The following is a 23,949-nucleotide window of genomic DNA, read 5'->3' as shown; positions in this document are numbered from 1 at the left end:
TGACTCTGCAACCAATCAAGAGCAAACAGAAAAGGTAACAGGCACTAATTGGGCCCTGTGCAATTTCAGCCTCAGCTTGCAGTCAGTGCTCTACCTAAACCACTAAACTCCCCCCAAAATTAAAAGTTTCTATCCTGCTCCTCTCTACCAGCCTACCCGACAATTTCTTCACTCAAAGCCGAACGATGTGTGAGCAACATTAAAAAAATGGATTGTACAAAAGCACTGCAGAACGAACAAAGTAAAAGATTAAATTCAATGCCTTTTTATTCCTCTCCAGCTAGTCACTTCCTTACTATTTCTTATACAACATAAAGCAAAAAACACCTCCCGAACAAAGTAGAACCCTCCTGCTGGACAGCTTGGCAGCAAACTCCTGTGCTTCTTGATTAATCTTTACGCTCTCCTAGAGAGGCCCACAACTGTGCCAGCACGGAGTTAAACACCAAACACGCACACCGAAGAGGCAGAGGAGGAAGCGGCCCGCACCCTGCTTTTTAAATGCGCAGATAAAATACACGAGAGGCACCTACTAATAGAGAAAACCTTAGAAAAATGCCGTGCCGTGCCCCAAATGTGTTTTGAAGAGCGCACAGGCTCCCTGCGCAAAATGTCCCCCCTTCCTCCTGTCGACACGCGTCAGTCAGCGCCGAAGCAGCTTCATCTGAGAGGAACTCGATGTGACGGGGTGCAGACTTCCACCACGCTTACGGAGGAGAGGAAAAATAAAACAGAGGAGCTTATGCCCTAGAGGACACGAGATAATTTCACATTATTCCGCTAATGAATCTCTAAGACGAGACAGGATAAGAAAATCGTTGAAATACCTCACCCCTTAGATCTGGAAGAGACAGCTGCAGCCTCTCTTGAACCGCCTCACTTCACGAGCATGCTCCCGAAGGTTTCTTTCTGACCTACAACCTTTATCTGAGCTTCCTTTGTGGCTTAGTAATACAAAAAGTGTCGCTTAATCGCTACGCTTAAACCATTCGCTCGCTGGTTAACTTTTTTTTTTTTTTTTCCCCTTGCAGCTGAATGCTGCAAGTTCACCCTTTTGTAAATCTAGTAGGCGAAAGCTAGGAAAAGTATCCTGTGGTTCACCAGAAACACACAATAACCCGTAAAATAAATATACATATTAACTTGCGGTGCAGTGATAGTCAGTTGGGATTTGCATGCACAACTAGGTTCATCTGCAAAAAGCACCATTTTGTAGCTCTCTGAAGGAAGTGGTAAACACGGCGCACGCTCTCGCTGCTTCACGGAGGCTGACTACCAAAGCCCTGAGCTGAGAGCAGACCTTAAACACCAATCGCTTAATTGCTCGTTTTATTTGATACCCAAGTACTTCATGCTAATAAAGTTCAGCATTAAAGGATTACAATGTGACAAATTATACGCCCATCTCATAAAAGAAATGTTACCGAAACAGAGTTGGATCTGAAAGGCTCTCGATAACGTACGGCGTACACCTAATTTTAGATGATTCCTCAATCACTGGAGAGTTTGCAGTGTACACGGCCAACCCAGCTCAATCAACTGACTTCTATCTCCATGACTCCAGGTCACATTATCTCATGAATGAACTGTTATGTAGGTCAGTCAGGAGTCATCTTCTAATTGAATGCATGTTTCAGCCTTGGCATTTATGCTCTAGATATCAGGGCTGTAGACAATGGGGTGAGTCAAAAGAAAATATCGAAGAAGGGGCTGTGATAATTAGGCTTTTTTTCAGACAACAAGCATGGAAACAGACGCTAGCATAAGCTTGTATATAGCTGTTTTCGTTTTAACTGGATTTATACAGGTGGAAAGTGCAAGAGCAACAGGCTCGGTGGAGAGAGGATTTACTGGGTCACAGATCAGGTTTTAGCCATAAATCAAGTGCTGTCCTGCTAACGTACCTTGGCTTGGCTGGGGGGTATGTTGGTCTCTGCTGAGGCATGAGCCAAATATGCATCTGCTTACTTGCAGTAACTGATACCACTGACTCTTCACGTAGGCCCCAAATGGTCCCCAAAGGAATATTTTTGGTTGCTCCCAAATCGAGGTGGATTTGAGACAACATAACCAAAAGCTTCCATTCTTCATTGCCAATCTCCTGAGCCATATGTGTACTTACACGTTTTAAAGAGCAAGATCTTCAGGGAGACTTCCCCACGTGGCTCATGAACTGTTTATTTAACTTTCCAATCAGGAGGCTCATGTAAAACACATTAGAATTATAGCCCGGGTAATATTTGGGTAAAATGAAGAATATCAGACTGGAAATGCTTGATGAAACTAAAGCAAGAGAGTTATTGCTTTATAGAAATGCTTTTGATCAGACATTTCTTTTCACTTCCTGTTCAATCCAAGCTATTCTAATTTAGATGTAAAAGCAGAATTGCAACTGATTAAAATTGGGTCGGCGGCAGTTCCCATGTGAGGAAACACATGGCTCACAATCAGATAAAAACCAAGCTGTCTAAATTCAGCATTGCCTGTACTTTATAACTGTGACCCAGCAGCTATTTACTAGTTACTTGTGTACTTTCAGTTTTCAGAAACAACTCACAAAGGATTTTCTCCTCCTTTGCGCTCCCCCAAATTTAAAAATGGTTTCTGAAGTGTAAAGGGTTAAAACTACCGAAGTGAAAGCAAAATGCCCAAGGCCAAGTTTTCCCCTCCAGGCCCTATACTTGGTTGCATTTTCACCTCCTCCGTCCTGACAGCTGTTATCTTCAAGCGTGCTGCGACATTCCCATTGCTGTTCTAGCAGTCGTCTTGTTCGACTCCGAGCTTGGTTTTTAAAGTTTTAAAACCTTGATGCATGGGGGGTGTAGAAGGGGTAAGCATAAAGTAGCACATATTATGTGGGAAATATCTTTTGCCATCTTGTGCCCCACCTACTTCAAAGCAGAGAGCTTTTAAGAGGCACAAAAAGTAGCTCTAAGACGAGGAAATAAACAAACCCAAAAACTATGACATGACCCTCCCAAAACCCCCTGCCTAAACCTCTCCCCATCTCCGAAAAAGCCTTTGCTCCAGTGTTCTTTTCATCTCCCAGCAACAACTGCTTTGCACTCACGTAGTGTGATTCTTAGGAGGATGTGAAAGCAGTTACAAACATCTGTTAATTAAGCCTCAATTTGCATGTGAGATGGGTAATATACTAATTTTACAAATGGGTATGTTAAACCACAGAATGCTGGATAGAGCTAGCCAACACAAGTACTTGAATACCAGCTAGAAGCACAGAGACTGGGTTTCCTTGTTTTGGTTACTATTCTTCTAAATGAAATAAAGGCTCTATAAGCACACTCAAGATGTTGACAGTTTTTACTTTGCAAAAGAGAAAGTCAGAATAACTTTCCAGGAAACAAACGCAGATATTCATACAAAAAAACACAAACAAGTTATGGAGGAATAAATTGCATCAGGTCCAATTTGCAAGAAAGAGTATTAATGTATTTTTAATGGCTGAACTAAGGGAAGGTCATTATACAATGTTTTAATTCTAGTACATTAGTGTTGCATTTATATGTTAGCAGTTAATGTGATAATGACAAACTCTCCACTAGTTGTGACATCATAAAAAATAAAGGCTGTTTTAGTGTTATTTTGGAAAAAAATAATCAGAGCTATTAGTAAGCTCCCCTACTCCAGCCATTCGGAGAATGTTTATCTTGCTCTATTAATTTTACATGCAAGAAGAAAACTATAATGGGAAGTCAACAGATGTGAAAAATGTAAATCTTTGTTAAAGTGCACAATCAACAAAGGCAGAGAGGTTTTTGCTGTTGTTGTTTTGAGGGGTTATCTTTTTGCAAATAAAATCATTTTAATGCTCCTTGACCTGTAAATGCCATTTTTAATGGAATGCAGGAAATAAATTAATAGAAGTGGGGAAAAAACAAAACAAAACAAACAAACCAACAACCTGAAAGTCAGCTTGAGAAAACAGCCTCTTCAGCAGAGATGTTAGTTTTTGATTCTTGAAAAGTCACAAGCAACCATCTGACACTCAGTACTACAGTAGCCTGATGCTGCTCAAAGATAATTTTGGGTAGTTCGGGAACAGAAATCAGCGTGTTGGGTCCAGTATGTGGACGTCGTGTATATTCACCAACGGTAAAGTATTGTCCTAGGATTAGCACTTACAGAAATTGAATATTTCCTTGAAGATCACACCTACACCTTCCTTTATAAGGCTTCTAAATCAAGATGGTTATTTATTGTGCTATTAAATTAGTGGGGGTTTTTTTTCCTCTTCTTCATTCACTCTCTACAGATTAACATTTAGTAAAATGAAAATTTCCTGAAGGTAATTACCTGGCTGCAATTCAAGGCATCCATAAAAATTACAGTTCCCTTTGACAAGAGGTTGTGCTGGAGGGTTGGGGAGAAGGCACCATCACAGGGCAGTGGATCGGAAATTCGGAGCTTCCCAAGGAAGAATGCACCGCAGGGCTCTGTCGCAGCCCTTGCTCTGGTTTCGACTATCCTCGTTTCCTACAAGCACATTCACATTTGACCCGTGCAGGGGTTTGTTGGAGACTCTGTGTTTCTCAGTAGTTACATGCTGCCTCTTGGATTGATTACTTTTTTGCCCCCAGAGCTATGGCACATCATCTGCTGCACGGATGATACCACACTCCGTGCAGCTTGGCTGTTTGCAAGTCCTGCTGTCTTGGTTGGGGCTCATCACCTCTGCAGGCACATGGTGGCAATTTTGCAAAACCACATCCTAGGGAAAAAGGGGAAACCAAGTTGCAGGCTTTGCTTTCACTAGTGATCAGGTGGATTTTTTGTTCCACCCCTGACATTTTGTCTTCCCTGCAGCTGTGTCACCTCAAGTGTTTACCTGATTCACCATTGCAGCTATCCCAACCAAAGACAAGTTTGGCTTTGCTGTCCTAGAACTAAGCAGTTTGAGCATTTTACCACTGTGCTCAGAGTGGTACAGACTTGATTACAGCCAAGACTCTCAAACATTCCTGTAGCACAATTATCAGTGACAAAGATCTCACCAAAAAGTGGACCAAGGCAATAGTAGATCACACATGGTTTTCTTCATCTTCAGCTGGCTGCATCTATGGACTTCACCACCAGTGACCACAGTATCATCTTTTTTTCTTTCGTGGCTTCACTATATATATATATATTTTTCCCAAAACCTTAAAGCTGGTCATGCGAAAACACATCAGTTTACATTAAAGTTTAAATTAGCTTTTACATGATTTGCCTGTCCCATCTCCTTCCTCTGTACTGTTAAAAATCTGCCTTACCTCCAGTACAGTAGCTGTTTATACTGGCTTCATCTTTTCAAATACCTCCAAATCTCTTCTTATACTTACTAACTTTCTCTTTTCTGCCAGGTGTGGTACATTTTATATAGTGAATTTGCATCAGTGTTTTGAGGAATGTTCGAATCTCTGGTCAGTTTATCTGCATAGATGAATGGACTATTTCAAGGATTTCTTCTTTTTTAACAGATATACAATGCTACCATCCTTTCTTTTAGGCATTGAACCCATGTCTCTATCACACAGAAAGAGATTACACTAATACTCTTGTCTGAAGAAGTATGTAGGCTTATGCAAAATAAAATACATCAGTAAAGGAGTAGCTGACATCTTCGTGGTGCCCACTAAACTATTAACTAAGCATGCAAATGGACAGTGTATAATAAAAGACCTTCTTTTGGGACAATTTATGCAATTATGAATATGTAAGTTATGTTCTCATATTCCAGTTTCACCTCTGCCTACTGAAATGTTGACAAGGACACTCATATTCTGACTGTAAGTCATGTTTTTGATGCATGCAAAAACTAAGTACAAATCAAAACTGAGAGAACAGAACCAGTTAGATTACAGCAGATCCTCAGGTTTCACTTTACAAAAAAATGGACAAAGTAAGATTTCAGTCCACATGGCTAGAAAGAAAAAAAATTAAAATGTGAAACAAGAGTATCCTAGAGCTTTATGGTTCTCAAGACAAAGAAATATCTAACTGATTAGGTTTTTACATTCTGTTTTTTCACAGAAATCTTGCATTTTTTGATAAATTTAAAGACTTCTAAAGGCATCACACTATTTTTAATGACCTGAATTTAGCAGCACCTTCCAATTTTGCAGCTTGTTTTATCTTATTCTAAGGCCTTTGACCATTTTAATTCACAAAGAGATATGAATGAAATTTTTCTTTGCTTGACTCACTGTAGACTGGATTCAATGCAAAGATTAGCGCCAAGAACTGTTTCATGTGAAAGTCTGAAGAGGAAGGCGTTCTAGCGGGTCTTACTATGGAAGAATTGTTTGTACTTTGCCCAGACTACTTTGTCTAGCTATTAAGGACTCAGCTTCAAGGAAATGCCAAATTGCCCCCTGCATGCCCCCAAAAGCCAGCCTGAGATTGCTGTTGTTGGGCTCACAAAGCATTTGAATGGGGATCAAGACAACATGTAGACAACGGGATATGCTACACAGCACTGCGTCTCGTTGCGGACTTTCTCTGGTATTGAGATAACCAAGATAGTTAATATCACATAAAAGAAATCAGAAAATAAGAGGCTGAAAGGAAGGAGGATGAAAAAATCAAATAAAAAATAAACCCAAAATAAAAACACATTCACCCCTGAGTCTCATCCAAATCCAAGTCGCTCAAATTTAGTCCTGGCTCCTTTTACACTGAAAGTTTTGCTGTTTGTTCAACTGGGGAAAAGGCAGCTGGAAAAGAGATAAGAAAGGCATGAAAATGGAAGGTCTTACGGCAACCAAGCTTGGCTTTGAATAAGGATCATGTTACATTGGATAAATCAAGTGTAATGCTATGCGATAGGGGCAGGTAAAGACAGGAGCGCTAAGGAGTGCAGCTGTGGTTTAATGCTTTCCTCGGCATGCTGGCAGCGGGGTTTTGTTATCAACCTCGACTGGCTGACTATCACACACCTAAGCAAAGTGAGAAAAATTTCCATCAACAAATATTTACAGGGCAAAAGGTTAACTAATATAGAAAAGTGGGACTGAACTCGCTGCAGAACACAGTTGGGAAAATAAATTTGGCAAAGCTGAAAATTTTGGTGCAGACAAAATGCTGGAAAGAAGTAAAAAAATCACTTGGACTTGGAATTCAAACTGAAAGCAGGAGGTTGCATGAGGACTGCAAGACCAAAAAAAAAAAAATTCTAGTAAAAAATCAGATTATTGAATATCCTATCACGGCCAGCAGTGGAACCATTTGCAGAACCAGATATTTTAAAACATCCTGAGACAAGGCTGAGCATTGGTTATCTCCTGTAAGAAAACTGAAAAAATTATGTAGGCTTTAAAGATGATACGCAATATTTTTAAGCTCTCTGCATTATTTTGTGAAGGCCAAAGATTTTACTGAAGTTTGTAGAGAATTGTATTGATAATTCTTGCGCATAACCGACAAATTACATACAGAACACAAAGATCAACTACAATCAAAGGAACAGATCCACCTTACGAAAAGGGATATTTGAGGTTGGGAACCCACTGGAAATTAGCAAATTGATTTTAAAAAAAATCCTACTTAAGCTTTTACAAGCAGAACTTGTATACAGAGTATTGAAGTCTATAAAATTTTCCGATTTTCAAGCGAGTCAATAAAAGGGGGAAACATTATATTACATTTCTTTCATTAAGGTGCTTATGTATACGAAATACACAGCACATCTCAAACAAACTTTTCTCTTGAGTCTCCCAATTGTTACACCTTTTTTCTTTCTTTTTTTTTTTTAAAGCCTATTATCTTACAGTGAAATGAATAAGCAGAAATACAGTATCAGATTTACAAAAAGAAGTTTTAGATGATGAGACTTAGACAGGAAGTTTTACATTCGTACTGTAGTTTGAATCTAAAAGCTAAAAACATGAAAGCAACTGAAAACTCAGTTTTGTTGCATTTTAATACCTTCTTGCTAAGCCTGATAGTTTTGCATGGTACAATAGGAATTGCCTGAATACAGGTCGTCTGTCGGTACAGACGAACCTTAGTTTCAGCATTAATTTTTAAATTTCTGAGTTTTCAAATACTTTACATATTGCCATATTGCCAAAGGGCTACTATATCAAACTGAGATTTAGGTTCATGTGGGAGTGAAAAAATCATAGAATTGTTATTAGAGATAGTTGTATTAACAGCAAAAATATGGGATTTATGTAAAAATTAAAGTGTTTCGGGGAAGGCTGGAAAAGGATGAGCTGTTTACAAGTTATTGGATTCCCAACGCATTGATGCAAAATTTGCCATTTTGCAGAGGTTCTGCAAGACCTTCCCCCCGCGCCACTATAGAGATCTTCTCTTGTAATTTTTGCCCAGCCCTGCAGACCTTAAAGTTCAAAATGAGAACAAATACCCAGGAAGGCACATGCATAGGGTTGCAAACACCTGTGCACCGTTTCCGTGCTGTAACGGAGCTTCCTGTGTGAAGGTCACGGCACGCAGCAGCATGAGACACTTGTGACTCACCACCATAACAACACTCTCCTTTTTCCCCCTGAAACCTTCACATCATGGGAAGGAGCCGTAATGTTCCCAATGTATGGTACCCAACTGGCCAAATCCATAAGTTGATCCATCATATTTTGAGCAAGGTTTTACCCAGGAAAACACCCATCGGTTGTAACCTAAAACTTTCTGAAGGCATGCAGCAGGACTTTCCTTCATCTGCCAACACGTTGAGAAGGTCTTGTAAGAGGGAATAGTGCAGGTGTTTTCTAGTTCTTGGCATATTCCTGTTATTTCAGTTGGACTTTGAAAGAGAGGGTGCCTTTTGCTAGCTGCAAGAGCAAGAAAGTCTCTGGCCAGGTCTTTAGGAAAGAAGAAGTTTGCAGTTCACTGAGGTCAAGGCAAGAGCAAGGCTACTTCTTCTAGCCACGCTGCTGCCTTTCCCTGTACTTGACCCTGCATAATGTTCACAGGTAAAAGTGTGGGAAACCACGTCCTAGAAAGAAATGCTGTGAAGGTTTCAAGTGTCACCTCTTCCATTGCGTGGTACCATCACCTCAAAAAATATGAAAAAAAAAGAAAAGACATCTTAAAAACTCCAGAATATAGATGGAAACGGGGGAAAAAAAAAAAAAAAAAAGTATTTATTTTAAAACTCAAGCATTGGGGCTTAAAGTATCACTCATCTTGCCAACTTTTGTCCCTTCCAGTTAATGACGAGACAGGCAAGATGAGCTGCCTCTGCCTCTGCCTGCAGATGGAAACCCAGCAAGTCCCCTGGACTGTCCCCTCTCCTCCAGGGCCAGAGACAACAGAGAGGATCCTGGCCCCAGGGCCTGATCTGGCTGCCTATTACCACAAGTTTGCCTGTAGCCTGGGCTCCAACTGAGAACAAGGTCAACAGGAGAAGAAGCTGGGGGCAACTTGATTGAAGCGTTTCTTTAGGCCTGACAGACCAGGCCTTTTGGAGAGGGTAAAAAAGTTAATGGTAAAAAAGTTAACAGCAATATCTAAACAGCAGGTCTAATAACTTCAACACCATGTCCTACCCTTCTTCCCACAGTCCTTTTGGACTCCTCTTCACTCAAGAAGTGGCCCTGAATCATAAGGTGCCTTTGGATAGGAAACCTACCTCATGTCAGCAGCTAATATTGTCTCATCTTAAAAAAACCCAAAAAACCACAACTACGTGAACATTTTTCTGACATGCATACCTTCCACAAGTAGTAAGCTCACACTTACTATGACTCCAGTTATCTGCTCTGAGTAGCGAGTTTTTGCACAAGCCCAGTCTAATGCATCGTAGAGCAAAACAATTTTTAGCGCAAGAGCAAAGTTCTTCTCCAAATCTGGTCCTTCCAAAGAGTCTTTCCTCCTAAAACTAAACCACCTTGCACACCCTCACGTAGATATAACCTCCTGACACAACTTGAATGTTACTGCAAAAAGTCTGGCTACCTACGCAAAGCACCGACTACACTCATGGTGGCTGATAAATAAGAATGTGCTGCACATGACTCAACAGCAAATCCAGGGACTCTGAGTAAGAACAGCAAACCCAGCAGGAAAAGCAATGAAGTTGAAAAGCAGAAAAAAAAAGTAGCAAGTTTTATATTGAGGACAAAATTTAAAATGTCTGTTTCAGTGAAGTTGCATTTAGTTTACCCAGCAAAACAAATTTATGACGTCAGGAGAGGGTATTTCAAGAACTGTATGTAAAAATAAAATACGTGATTCGGTTTAATTGAAAAAGGTAGGCACAAAAACACAGGGACACAACAGACAAGCAAATAAAATATTCCTTGGTGAAGTAACCCGGAATATAAAACAAAACCACCATCCCAAACTGGCCTGCTGAACGCTTATCTCAACAGACCCAGACAGCAGCATCTGTCCTTGTCAGGAGCTATCGCGCAATCGGGCTCATCCCGGTCCCTACCTGGAGACAGCGGAGCAGACGCACGCGAGGCACGGCAGCCAGCTCTTCACAAGTCGTACTCAACACCACTCACTTCCAGCCTTCCAAAACCTCCCACTCCTTCGCCATAGGAAACCAGAACTACAACACTCACTTCTTAATTTTTATTTTTTTTTTTTTTCCCCCAATTACAAAATTTAGCACTTCTGAGAAACAGCCAGAATCATGTTGCTTCAGAAAGCGCAAGTAAGTAACAAGCAGTATCTTCCAGGCAGCAGGGTAATAAGTTACACCCAGAATCCTATTTAGCATTTTAGATAATTCACAGTTTCTCTGGTTACATACTTTGTAAAATATGACATCCAGCTGGGCAAGTTGGTCCACTTTATTGTCATATGGCAGTTGCTTGCTTTGTATCATCCAAATATCAATTAAAAAGCAAATATAAAACCATAAGGCAGATATATTCATATTTTCATGTCGCACTTGTATACATGCACAGAAATACTTGCTGTCATTCAAAGAGGAAGAATAACCTTGCCTGAAATGTAAACTGACTCTGCAGTGTCAGGCTCAAGTGTAATTTTCAAAAACCTTGAAAAAAGAACAGTGAACAGACGTGCTTAAATTCTGCGACAGCTATTTTAATGGTGCAGTTTTTCAGATAACTGAAATTTAATCACAATATGCTGTCAGATAACAGATCTAGATACTAGAAGCCAACATGATGGCATTTAAAAAATATTAATACAACATATGGATATACAGCCTTTGCTGATGCACTTAGCAAACATTAGAAAAATCAAGCAGCGTCAAAATCCAAACTCGTCAAAATGACTAGATGCCTTGTGTTATTAATTTCTAATTCTAATTGCTTGATTTCATTCATCAGGATTTATATATACACTAGTACACTACTGAAGCAGTTAAAATTAAATACTTCCCATCTTTTCCCAGAAAAGTAATGGACTTTAACAGTCGTTTTATTGCAATGAGAGATATTAACATACAATTCTGCTCCTAACGCCAGGTTATCATGTAAGTGGATTCATTGATCACTTGCAAAAGGCAACAAAAATAAAGTTTTGCTTCATGCTGAGAGCAAATAAAATCCTGACCATATCGTCCGTTATTCTCAGTGGAAATCCATCCAGTGTCTAAGTGCTACACAAATGTTTTGCCAACTACTAAGTCAGGCACACAACAAGTAAAAATATACCAGGAAAGGACATGTAATGATTCTATATCTGTCCTGCAACAAACCCATGTTGCTCTATATGAACGTAGCAAATTCACTATGAAGGATTTTTGCATCCACAAAGAAAGACAAGCACAAAGAAATCGGAGGAAAAGATACCTATTAAAAGAGTTATCTGGGCTTTATAAACTGTTTTTCATGCCTAGCTCTCATAGCAGGTTACAAGTGTAAGTGGAATGATCTGTAACCTACAGATGGAGGGAATAAGGTTAACTAGGGCAGCAGAGAAAGTCAGCAGCTTATTCCACTGGAAGAAACTGCCTCTACTATTGACTGCATTAACAAACAGTAGAATTGCATTTGGAAAAAGTAAATTTCAAACTCATTGCGGGAGGGAGGAGTTTAATCAATTAACGGAGTCTACCACCACTCATTTAGTGTATGTAAAACCCTATGGTTTAAATTTCAAGTTACACACATGTATTGTTTACAGACAGAAGGCATCACTTAGAGGGTAAAAATGGAAATTAGATTGGGAAAAAACAGTTTGCTCCTTAACTCAAGCATTAAAATCACTACAAAAGAGTGACAGCTATGAAATATTTAAGACTCAACAATAATATCATTAGACTTCAAAGGACATCACCTTCTCAGAACCATCTTCTCGCACTGATCATCTGCAGAATGAGCAGTATCACATCAGTTTGTTTGCAGAAACTTCTTCTCGACCACATCGGCTAGAAATGAAACTCTTGAATTCTCTAAAAGCCATAAAATGCCCTTGCAGAGATCTGCTCTGCACCTTCTTGAGTCCACTCTTGGATTTTGCAGGAGCTTTGTAAATAATTTAATATATCCATGGGGAGAATACGAACGCTCTTTAAGAACAAGAAGAAATAAAATGCTAACACGGAGGTAAGAGGCTTTTGAACACGAAAGTTATACATCTACAAAGCCTTCTTCCAGTTTTTACGTACTCTCTTCTCCATATGTAACCATGACAAGTAGAATTGCAGTAAACATTTAAACTGCATTGCATTATTGTGTGTAATAAGAGCTTGACATTTTTATTTTCTCCAAGGAGAAGCACTGCCTATATGCTCTCTAGTGGAGGAACAGGGTTTTTACAAGGTCCCTCCTTCCCCCTCCTTTAAATGTGATGAAATATGAACTGAAAGGCTTCTATTCTGCCAGAATCCCAGTCCAAGGTTTTGTGTTTCTCTAGCAACAATGACACACTAACAACTGAAGCAGGGCAGAGAGCAGCTTCTCCTCCATCTCTACTGCGTCAGGTACCATCTGTGTCAGGGGAACAGGAACACCATGCAACTTTTGACCTGGCTTGCCAAGGACTAAGGGTAAATGGATTAGTATTATTCTTTAAGCCACATTTTGAAGTGTACATTTGTCATGGGCATCCATGTCTTTCAGAAGCATTTCCACAATTTCATGAGTAACTGTACCCTTCCAGAAATCAAATATCAAGTCACTACCATGTGAATTCACTGAGGAGGACTTCTCCCCAGGCTCCCCACCTGGCAATCCTCCTGGGACCACATTTCTCCACTGCCCATAAGTCCCAGCTGGAAGGAAGGAGGCTGTTCAGAGATTGTATCCTAGAAAGACTTTGTTTTCCATGCTGAAAGCATGTTGGGGGGAGATGAAAGAAAGGACCGACAAGTTTGACTGAACTAAACGCCACCACAATTTCAGAACAAACTGCACCACCACATATGCAGCCAAGTGTCCAGTATTTGGCAAATTCATAGTTACAAGCCAAGACTAAGCACTGCTACAAAACATAACCTTTGCTTCAACTATTTGTAGGTAAAATAAGGGCATTAGGCTCCGGGGGCTTTTCATCAACACTAAATTTAAACAAGCTGCCCTAAAGATTGTCAGGGTTTTCCCATTTTGGCATAGGAATCCTGTAAGAAAGCCTCTCCCCTCTCAGACAGCAGGTGCACAGGCTGCAAGAGACCATTTTCCTTTAGATTAGGTGTATGCATCACTTCTTAAAAATTTATAAATCACTTAGCTTTCCAAGAGCCAAATTCCCAGTAGAGTAACTGGGATTACAGCCATGCTAGCAGGAAAGGAGAATAGAGTTTGTTAGAGCTGGCATAATACAGTGAACCATACTATAAATTACTTTAGGAAATGGCTGCTAATGCCCTCTCTGTGCAGGCTCAGGGGATACCACTCTCCCCGCAGCCCACTTCTGTGGAAATTAAAGAAGTTTAGTCATTTGAACTGAGGATATAGGTTTCAGCTCATCTGAAAGCATTTTTTCCCACCTAGAGGGCATAAGAACTAATTACATCTAGATAATATAAATTTAATTGTTTTTATTGGCTAATACGGTCTCTACCAGTGAGGAAACATAATACACTTTCAGAACTATCATTGGAAATTAGTACATTCACAACAAGCGGCTGATCCCTGTGGGATGAGACACTCCTTGGGACAGTTACTTAGAGCCAACTGACGGAGAGTTCCTGCTTTGACAAATGGTAAAAGAAACAGACCTGAAACAACAAAGCCAGCCTTGAAACCTCTCTTTGTTCCCTCTCAACTCACCTTTTCTTTTCTTCTTCCCTTTCCTTCTTGCCTCTGATTTTTGAATTTTCAAAAGTCTTCCAAAAATATATATTTTTATATACTGCATATTCTGTACACTGAAAGCCACAAATCTCCTCCTTTCTGGCTTTTGAAGTCTGGCATCTTTGTAGGCTGCCTTATGATAGGACTTCAATTTTGCTTTGCTTTGAAAATGTTCATTAAAACAGCACATTTTAAAAACGCCTCCCTTTCCTCGTTTCTACTCATGTCTCTGGATATCTCTGCATATCACCTTGTCCCATCTGAAATGTCTGAAGCCCTGATGTCTGAGGCTGTGTAGGTCACACCATTGGCTCCCTCTCTCATGGATGGACAAAAACTGGCCCTCCAAGGCCATTTGTTTGGTCTGTTGTACACCTGTGGCCCAGGAAGAGATGAACATCCCTGGGGTGCAGTTTCTCCTCTGCCGAAGGGCACAGAAAAACCTGAGATTACAGCCTTAGATTTCAGAGCTGGCTGTTTGAGCTAGGGCTGGTAATTCCTATTTTAATCCCCTTTCAAGAAAACCTGAGTGTAGTCTATGGCCCACTCTTATTCAGGGTGGGGAACCACTGCTGTAGCACAACCGAGCACCGCACGTGGTGAATGCCGATACCACTGCAGGGAGACAGCATTGCAGCTGGGCAGGACACACCGATGGTACACCGAGTTCTGCTCGTTATCGTCACGATATGAACTGCGATTGCAAAGAGGCATCAATACCAGTATTCAGCATCACGCACCACTCTGCAGGGCCCTGGCACACGGGTGGTTCATCCTGCGGTTTCTGCCATCGTGTCTTTTTTGTCAGTACAACCCACGGCAGCCAAGATTAGAGCCTGCTGGAGATGTACCACCAAAAGGAGCACAGACACACTCCCAGGTCTACTAAGTGCCAGTACCACCCGCTTTGTATTCCATCCTCTCGCAAAGACAAGCATCCCTAAGGGAGAGGTAGAAACACGGATGCTGCAGTGTGACCTCCCTCAAGCTCCAACTTTTTCGCCTCTCTTTTCTTCTCCCCAGCTCTGCTCAGGAGAGGAGTCTGGTGCTGCCCAAGCCAAGAGCTGCAACTGAACCTGTGCTGTAGCACCTGTGTGGAGAGTGAATCAGCAGGTTTTCCCCAAAAACGAGAGCTGGGGCAGTTACTCAAGGCTGCGGCAGCACCGGAAAGCTGACGTTAGAGAGACAAGGCAAGAGCAGCACTGGAAAGCTCGACAGAAGACATGGATTCCTCTTGCAGAAGACTTGCTAGGTTGCCCTTTATGGTGAAATGCACAGCTCAGGCTGAGTGGTAACTCATATTTCTTGGTTCTGTATAGTGGAGGCCAAATGACTGTTGGCCCTACGCAAGGTCGTGGAGATGGAGCTGCCTTTTGGCTCATGGCCATGCGCAGGAAGCAGCCGCTAATTGTCTATCTGCTCTGGGAAGTTCAAGGAGGAGGACGGGTAACGAGGGGGCTGACAACCCCTCTGAGCCATGTCCTCAGCTCCTCTGCAAGCTGGCTAAACGGAGGAGATGAAGAGAATCAGGCTACACCTTGCTATAGGAGCCGTGTTACTCCTTAAGCATCCCTGAAGGCATCGTTATTTCCACTGTCATTAGGGATCTCACTGCTCTACAGGAAGGGAAAAGGTGACTAATGACTGCCATAGGAGGACATCCAGCTAAGTGCTGCACCTTACCTACCGCACTCCTAGGTATAGTTGGGTCATTTGGAAACATGTAGACTGTCAACTCATTATCACATATAATTTTAATTGACTGCCATTTCAGAAACCTCTCCCAGCTTAGGAGTTTGCATTCTACTTCCACTCTGCAAAGCCAGCACAAATCCTCTTGAGCATTCTCCATTTTTCGTATTACTTCTCAGTTTTTGGATTTTGCATTTATATTTCCAAAACGTCTCTCAAAGCTCCCCTCAAGGAGGGATGGAATTTGCTAGGCAGAAGCATGGCATGCATATTTGTATGGTAATACTGACCGCTTTCACAAGGGACTGCTTGTGATCAGCAATACAAAAGAGGAGTCAGGAGGATTCTCCATGTGACTTTTTTTGTCTTGGGTTTGAGTGGGGTTTGTTTGTTTGTTTGTTTTTTGTTGTTGTGTTTTGTTTTGTGTTTTGTTCTGGTTGGTTGGTTTTGGTTTTGTTTGTTTGTGGGGGGTTTTGTTTTGTTTTTCATTTGTTAATCATGACATAGTAATTGCAAACCCTGATAGGACATCTACTATCTGCATTACTGTCTCTGACACTTATCTTTTTTGCACCCTAAAACACATCCAGAAGGCCCGTTCTCCAGTCCCTGCCAGGATCTTTCCGCTTCACCACTTACAGCATGTTCTTCTTTGTTATCAGTCCCACCCCGCTCCCATTCATTTGTTTTAGTATTTCTTTCCCAGAACTCTGCAATTTTTCAAACTGCTCCCTTTTGGAGGGCAGCACCTCCTCGTCTGCCTTAAAATCTCTCCTGAAAACACATCTGCTGAGTCGCTTGCAAGAAATTAGTCCTGCAAATTGTGTCTCTCTTTATATGCATCTGCGTGCCTGTTCTCCAAGCCCAGATTCACCTACCCAGGAGCACAGTCACCCCAGACTTCAGCTGAGAACAACAGAGAGAGAGAGAGAGAGAGGCAGAAACACCTCTGGAGGATCATTCTGAGCACCTAAGATTTAATGTAATAGACCTATTAATAATATGTAAGAAAAGAATTATCCAGGGCTTTTTAGTCAGAAAAATCTACAGCTCGAGTCCCATCTGAACTGGAGAGATTTTAAAATTTTTTTTCTGTTCGCTGGGACATGAATTAGTACCAAGTATAACCTACATTTCCAGTTCAATGTGCAGTGTTGCATACAGCTCTTGCTTTATATTTTAGTTCCTTCTTCCAAGTATAATCATCTTATGCTTGCACTGAAATGCACTTGTCATTTAATGCCCACAGTGTCAGCTCTCAAGGCTTTTTCTTCTTCTTTTTTTTTTTTTTTTTAAATCCTGCTCCCTGTTTTGTTGCTCCCAGTCACTAACTTCATCTTCAGTTTTAGTATTTACAGCCTTAAATTGGATGGATAGCTTGTTTTCAGCACAGACACCTAAATTGCAATTGTTGGTGTCTCTCACTCTTCTCTTTTTTAGCACTATATGCACAGGGTTGAATTTTCCAAGTGGGAGACAAAGTCCTTAAAACAAAAACCGGACAATGTCCTTAACTGTGGACTCAATGAGGTCCTGTATCATTAAAATTAGGCACTTCGACACTTTTCTGAATCAGTGCCAACACACTTAGAGCCTTAAAGCCCTGAGACCATCTTAAAAAACATATCTAAGCCCCACTCTTATTCACTTCAGTGCGACCTAAAAGTTTCCATCCCACATGAACTTATCTTTACTTTCTCAAACGGTGTCTAATTCGAGCTTCTAATCTGTGGCTTTTTAATCTTATTCATTGCTCCCTGAATGTGGAATTCACTATCTACTTTCAAAAGGGAAGTAAGTACAACCACTGTTTCCTAGACAACAGAAGAGCAAAATTAACTCTTCCCCCGCCCCTCCCAAAACAGAGGCAGAAATATTGAATTTTGCTATCTGAAGCATAGTAAAGAAGAGCTACCACTAAAATGACTGATGCTATAAAGCAATGCATGGAAAAAAAAAAAAGTCACGTTGCTACATCATGAAAACATACCTTGGCTTTCAGTCCACATCCTTTCCAAACAAAACACAATTAGCCTCAGCTACAAAAGCTACAGACTCATCTTTGCTTATGATAATTAAAACAGAGAAAAGAAATTTTAAAAAATCCACTCATCTAGAGGGGTTAAAAATCCCTGCTTTTTCAGTGGGACGCACAAATAGAATTTTGCAGTTAATCATCTTCGCATGACATTTTTGTGAGCATGGGTACGACATAAATCTTAGACTTTGCAAAAAACCCAAAGCGCAAGTTAATCTGAAGCTACTGCATTGGTTTTTAGCGTGCTATGGTACATGGAGGCGTATTCATCCAGCGGAATTACTGGGTTGGCTGAACCGCTCTGCCTTTGTAACCCAGAATCCAGTGATGTCTCACGCTGGGGAATCTGTACATGCTTTTATATGGGTTCCTTGCAAAATCGCTGGACTGCACCACTCTGAGGTGACACTAAAGGAGAGAAAGCATTCTTAGACACCAAAAAAGCAAAACTATTTCAACTCGTTTTCTAAATCAGTGCTTTACAGTTAGTTTTATAAAGCCTTCAGGATCCTGGAGTCTTTTTGTAGTTGTGTTTTGTAGCCATTTGCCTGAGTTGTGCCCATGCAATGTCAGTGCACAGTCTACAGCCCAGAACCAAAGTAATTCCTGAGACACACCATGGTACAAACAGAAATGATTTGGGGACATCATATTCATTTACAACCGATGTGAAGAAGAGATTTGTTTTCTGTGATGGGGAAAACCCCAAAGGCATTATACAAGTCCTCTGCAGGTGTCTATCGTGCCACAGCACAGTCCGCAAGCCTGCTACGTTATCATAGCATGGTCTGTGTCGCTCCTGGATGTTTTTAGTGCAAAATCTCTATAGAATAAAGAGCATTTGCAACATGACTGGAACCAGCACCATAAGAACACTCTGAATAGCCACCAAGTTCTCAAATATACAACTATAGAGTACGTACAGGCATCTCTTGGGTTTCCCAGGAGTTGGTACCTCATAGTGTCCAGTGTGAAGAAGATGACAAATCTCTTCCTTTAATACAGACAATTTGGGGTTTTTTTTGTTTCCTTTCCCCAGCCCCAGTATATAGCACAGCAATCCATCATGCCTTTATACCTCCAAGCCTTTTTCTCTTCACCTAAGACATCCTTGCTTGTATTGAGTTACATTGGCAAAGGAAAAAACCAAAATACGATGAACAAAAAAAAACCCCAAAAAACCCCAAACAAACAAAGGAAAAAACAGGTGTATGTTGTAAAGGAGAGGGGAGAATGAGGATTCTTGATAGTTACCTACTCACACAGTGTTTAGAGACATGCTTGGACACAGAATACTCACTCATATAAACTGTGTTATAACACTTATACCTACATATGTTCACGCACATTTTCCTCCTTTCCAGGCCATGCAGATCTCCAAGCTGCCCTGAATGTCAGAGACATTCAGGGAGAACTGCAGATAAGAATTTTAGACTTAAGAGTACAAGTCACAAAATGCATTATTTGGCTGTCAAACCAGGACTCGCTAAATTAATGAAGCATTTTAATTCCCAGATCAACAGAAGCAAAGTTAATTTTGTGAAAGTGTGCTAGATTCCAAACCTATTACTATTAAGACTAACTTAAACCTCATCTACATTCTTCAGGGAGCAGGAGAGGAGAATAAACAGAGGTGAAATTAAGCACAAATGTGAAGTGGTTTTTTTTTTTTTGACTGCAGTTATTTTGATGAAAGAAACTTAGAGGCCTGTTAGTACTAATTCCTAATAGACCGGTCCATTTTCCAGCAGCCTACCAGATGCAATTTTCTTTATGCACACTTTTTCTTTTCTTCTACCCTTCAACAACCAACAAATACATTTGTTTTTGCAGGGGTTAAGCTTACATTTCCCAAATGATTTTTTGCACGGTAGGAGCTGCTCAGATCTTTCATGGATCAGGGTCTCCAGAATTAGGTTTTGTATAAACACAGTACAAGGAAATGGTCGTTTCTCTAAAGACCTTACACAGTCTCAAGGTCTCAAATGAATCTGAAATGAGAAGCAAATTTATTCAGTAAAAGGAGTTCAGGACAGAGCTGAGCTCTTGACAGTTCGTGGTCAGTCTGCCGACCATCTTCTATGGCTTTTGCACTGCAAAGCAGCATTTGAACTTAATAAATTAATAAATAGTAAGATTACTAATCACCAGAAAAGTGCAGAACTGGATCTAAAGCCTTCCTTTAAAGGAACGATATTTACTTTAAGGTTAGCAAAGGTCTGTATTAGATCAATCGGATGTTCTAAGGCAGCCAGTCTCGCGAAGGAGGGCAGTGATGACATGGGATGACACTTACACATGAGAATCGCTATGATCTCTACAGGCCAGGAGACATTCAGTTTTGGAGAACAGTTTTCTCTTGCACTATCCTTGTGAGTCCTGAGCTCAGTGGTTTCAAACAGGAGGCATGAAAAGGCCTTATTCTGTCCACTGTTACATGGGAAAACACCAAACGACTTGGCAGGCAGGGAACCCAGGTGGTATAAAGACACTGAGGTTCAAGTTTCTCACTCAAACCAGGTCAGTCTAGATAGCGCTCCACTTGGTAGCTTGCTAGCTCATCTAGATCAATCTTTTTTTTCATCCACTTCCACTCCTGAGGAAAGGACTATTTGTTGACAGAAAGCTGGCGTACTTCTACAAAAGCAACTGCGATAACAAAGACTTGACGTTTTGTAAAGAGAATATTTTCACTGGAAGTTTCCCAAACCACATAAACCTAAATTTTCATCATCACTTTTGGCATTTGATGAAGAACTGCTGAGACAAGCCTGCATTTGAGCTGCTTCTTTTGCTTTCCCTGAGCCTACTGCTTTCTAGTTGGCTTACATGGAGTTGCTGAAAGCAGCTCTAGGGCTCAGCCGGGACAAACAGGTCATATGAGACCAGCCAATTAACACGACAGTCTTGTCTCAAATCAAGATGGACCACATAAAGATGAACCTGTTGGAAAAATCTGGTCTCATTTTTGTGCAACACAAGGGTGTTCCCATCAGGGCCTTCAAAGGAAAAGGCTTACTCCTGAGTAAATATTTAAGAAAATGGAGATTAATCGGCTCTGCTCGGGCATTTTCTACAGTTTGACCTGTGGCTGTCCCAAGGATAAGAAAAAGAAGGACCTGAAAGGACGAAAGTCCTCCAGGTGACAACCATGGAAGAATCACTATCCTTGTATATGGCATTAATCCCACAAGAGAAGGTACTCACAAAGCTAGTTTTAGACATAGAAATCCAATGCCCTGGGTTCCCTCTACAGACACCAGAGGAGAAGCTCCTTAAATGGATGATGCAGAGCATCGACATTTGGCTCCAACAGAACATTTCAGAACTGGAGCCTCTCATTCTCCACTGGTTGTGGAGGAAGCAGAGAAATATAATCCTCTTCACAAATACCTCCAAAGACACCAGGCTGGGTTAAAAGGAAAGTTGTACGTTAAGCTGAGAACACAGACTCAACTTCCCTGTGTTTCAATAGCAAATTTTCTTTACCAAGACATTGACATACTTCATAAAAACGTTCAGAGCTCCTCAGAGAAAAAGCGCTAAGTTAGAACTAAACCAACATTACTTCCATAGAGAATGAATATGAGGCTTTACAATACATTTCTGTGCTTGCAAAAATGGGAAGGGAGACTAAAATGACTGACCTGATTTTCAGTGTCTAACTTTAGATACCCAAATTTGAAGATTTAGGTCATGTGACAATCTATACTATTTAAATCTCATATCCTGGATTACTGCATCAAGAAGCCACCTTGTCTTGTTCATTTAGTTGTGATTTTAAAATGAAAACTGTTCAGGGTAAGAAGTAGATCTTTTTTGCATTAAAATGTTCTCAAAACTACATCACCCTATTAATCAGCAGTAGGGAATACAGCGACTTTAAACTCAGTGCATTTTATTTTAAAGAATTAACCATTAAGAAAGGCCTCTGCACGCCTGGAAATACAGAACCTTTGCCAAGTTTATCAATACACAGAGGCAAAATTGCTGTCAACCTGACCTGGACAATTGCAAAGGGTTCATTATTCACGCTCATTCAATTTCTGGCTATTTTGCTGAGACAAGGATGTTACTCAGTGCCAATTGAGATGGTGGTTTTGAGATGGACACTTTCCCACTACGAACTGGACCACTTCCACTGGCTTATTTCATGTACTGAACAGCTGTTGCAAGAAAAAAAAAAATCCTGATCCAAGCCAGTGTCCCAGAGGTAAAAGATCCTGTAAAGAGAAATGGTATTCAGATGTAATGTTTATAAAATTATGTTTCAATTTAAATGTTGATTTGGGAATAGAGAATTACAAAGTCTCCTCTTAACCGTTTGCTTTCTAGCTTTGAAAATAGCCAAGCTAATACAATTTCAACTAAAAAAATCCCAAACAAACCTCAAACCACTTTCTAACACAGTTTGCTTTGCAAAGTTTTAAGCAGAGACTTTTCTGAGTGTGTAACTAAGAAACAAGGATAAGAAGGAAAAGTTTGTTAAGAACATCCCACATATATAGCCGATTTTAAGAATAGTACTCTTAAAATCGCATATATGCTGAACCATATTTTAATAGGGTCTGCCATTGCTACATGAACATGTTGCCAACTATTTTCTATTGATTACATAATAAAGATATGTGACAGATTCTTGCAAACATTTGCATTCATTACTTTCCACCATTATTCAGGTCAATCATCTTTATTACTAAAGCTGTAGAATAAACCTTACTTATTTCAGTTCATCTGTTTACTCCCTAGGGAGAAAACGGCACACACAATTAGAAATTTTTAAAAACCTATTTTGCTTGCACTTTCTATGCATATTTAGAGAACTTCCCAAGAAAACAGCCGCCTGAAAATGGGAGAAAACATATTTCCTTTGAATTATTTATGTAGTTCTACTCCTTGAACATAAACATTTCTTCTTCCCTCATTCTTATTTACATAATAGACCACCTGTTCTACTACAACAGCATCACAATACTTTCCAGAAGTCCAGTAATGTCAGAGACAAAGGAGTACAACAATCCACCGCTTGCCTGTTTACTTTGATTTCAGAAAGCTAAATATCCATGATGGCAGTGAAAAATGCCTTACGTGAGTACTGTCGTGTTTGAAAACACCTCTCCTGTTGCGTACAATCTTCTTACCTCTCTGGTTTTTATATGCTTAGCTGGCCACACGTACAACTGCTGTGGTAAGACCTGTTCTAAAAGTATAGCTAAGGTTTTGTCTTTTTTTGTAGACTTTAGGGTTAAAAAACTCTTGAGCAGCTGATCTGCAGGAGGACTTTCTTCGAAAATGTCTTAGAAAACTAGGATTTGCTGAAATTAACCAAGACTTAGAAGCCACCAAGTATCTTTTGAAGATGGGCTTGGGTCTCCTACATGGTTTCTGAGCTCCAGGAAGCACAACCTTTACCTAACTGGTCACATATAGTTGTTACTTTCGGTGCCACTTTGCAAGGGGAAGCTATGCAAGAATGCTTTAATTACCCACGTAGCATATTGCACACTTATCTTAATGATGCCTTTACATCTGCAATGCAGAAATAGGAGGTGCAGGGAGGTTCAGAAATGCTGTAGGATTTCATATCACAGTATCAACCTGACAACACTGATTTCTGAACAGAACAGTCACCAGCTCCTCAAAAAAACACTCCTTGGTGGCATCCAAAACTCATCTGAAAGGCTGCTACCCTTTCTGAACTCAGACCTATATGTGACATACTTTTGAAATGGAGGGGAAAATAAAAAAAAAAAAAACAAAAAAAAAACCAAACACAAAACACGAAAGACATTCCCTTCCCCTGCATCTGCCAGTTTGTTTATCTGCCTGTGCTTAAGCTCCTTGGCAGAAAGTATCTGCAAAATATGTGGCATATAGCTAATGCTATCACAAACAAACCAAAATCCAAGACCATTGAGAGGGCACAGGACCAGGGGACAGGGAACCAGGCATCTCCTGGCCACTGCCAAAGACATCCAATGAGTCTGGACACACCTCTTGTAATTCAGGTGTGCTTCAATTTTGTTTTTCACATTCCAG

The 23,949-nt window shown here is 40.5% G+C and overlaps 1 protein-coding gene across 8 annotated transcripts in view; it reads right to left on the bottom strand.

Moving 5' to 3' along the window:
• Positions 1-23,949, bottom strand: part of CELF2 (CUGBP Elav-like family member 2) — a 374,192-nt gene that overhangs the window by 199,499 nt on the left and 150,744 nt on the right. Inside the window, exon 1 of one of the 8 annotated variants that reach the window (XM_065626870.1) lies at positions 833-871. The exons of the other annotated variants lie outside the window; for them this stretch is intronic. The gene's annotated coding sequence lies outside the window, so the exon portion shown is untranslated. Of the gene's footprint in view, positions 1-832; positions 872-23,949 lie in introns of those variants that run through there. 8 annotated transcript variants of the gene reach the window in all.

The sequence above is a fragment of the Caloenas nicobarica genome, chromosome 1 (genome assembly GCF_036013445.1).
Source record: "Caloenas nicobarica isolate bCalNic1 chromosome 1, bCalNic1.hap1, whole genome shotgun sequence".
NCBI lineage: Eukaryota > Metazoa > Chordata > Aves > Columbiformes > Columbidae > Caloenas > Caloenas nicobarica.
The sequence above is the reverse complement of the archived record's forward strand: the minus strand, read 5'-3'. Positions and strand labels throughout refer to the sequence as shown.